This window comes from Penaeus monodon, chromosome 20 (assembly GCF_015228065.2).
Source record: "Penaeus monodon isolate SGIC_2016 chromosome 20, NSTDA_Pmon_1, whole genome shotgun sequence".
NCBI classification, from domain to species: Eukaryota; Metazoa; Arthropoda; class Malacostraca; order Decapoda; family Penaeidae; genus Penaeus; species Penaeus monodon.
This window is the reverse complement of record NC_051405.1, coordinates 31,382,939-31,383,878: the sequence shown is the minus strand read 5'-3', so window position 1 is coordinate 31,383,878 and position 940 is coordinate 31,382,939.

The window sequence follows — 940 nt, the reverse complement described above, 5'->3', positions numbered from 1 at the left end:
ATAGTAGCGAGATAATGAAATGTAATCATAATAAAATATAAGTACTCCCATACTATTTATCTTTCAGTATAAGTCTGAAGTCGATAAAGAGAGATGCTCCGGTTCCACACGAATAATTTTCCAATTACCCGAGTCTTTTGAGAAACCATGTTTTTGAAATGATCCAAAGTTTTGATTCTTCCAATCACTTTCATTTGATTAGAAATGCAAGTCGTGATCGAAATCAACACCGAATTATTTTTGTTTAGTACAATAAGTAAATTATACACAATTCTCTGAACATATGTCCTATACTGATCGAAATACAGTGGGAGCAGATTTGCAAGGGAAATGAGGGAGGCAGAGGCATCACATTTTAAGTTCGTGGAAGTGCAATAATGAAACGCAAATAGCCGTAACATATACACATAAGTACTGCCGCGATTCTTACCTTTCAGTAATATTTTAAGGTTGACAAAGACAGGTGTCCTGGCCTCACACAAATAATTTTCCGACCTGAGTGTTTTGAGAAGCCATGTTGTTAAAATGATCCAAAGTTCCGAATCTTCGAATCACTGTTTCACTTGATTTGAAATTCAAGATTTGAGGACGACACCGAATGACTTGTTTTGGTTATAACAGTAATTAAAGTACATTTCTTTTTTTTATACATAGTATACTGATCGAAATACAATGAGAGCAGATCTACAAGGAGGGGGAGGGAGTCAGACTTGCATTTAGTTCTTAGAAGCGTAATTATGATCAAATCAGTAAAATAACAGATCATATATTAAGAGCAAAGTGTAATTTATGCTGATGCCTGGAGTGCATTTTATTTCTACGACCGCTGTTCATGGCAAGCCTTTTGAAGTCTTTGCATGACCACCGCTGGGCTGGTATAATGATGGTTGGTAGATTAATACCTTCCATCCTTTATAGATTGTGGAGATTCAAGAAAGGG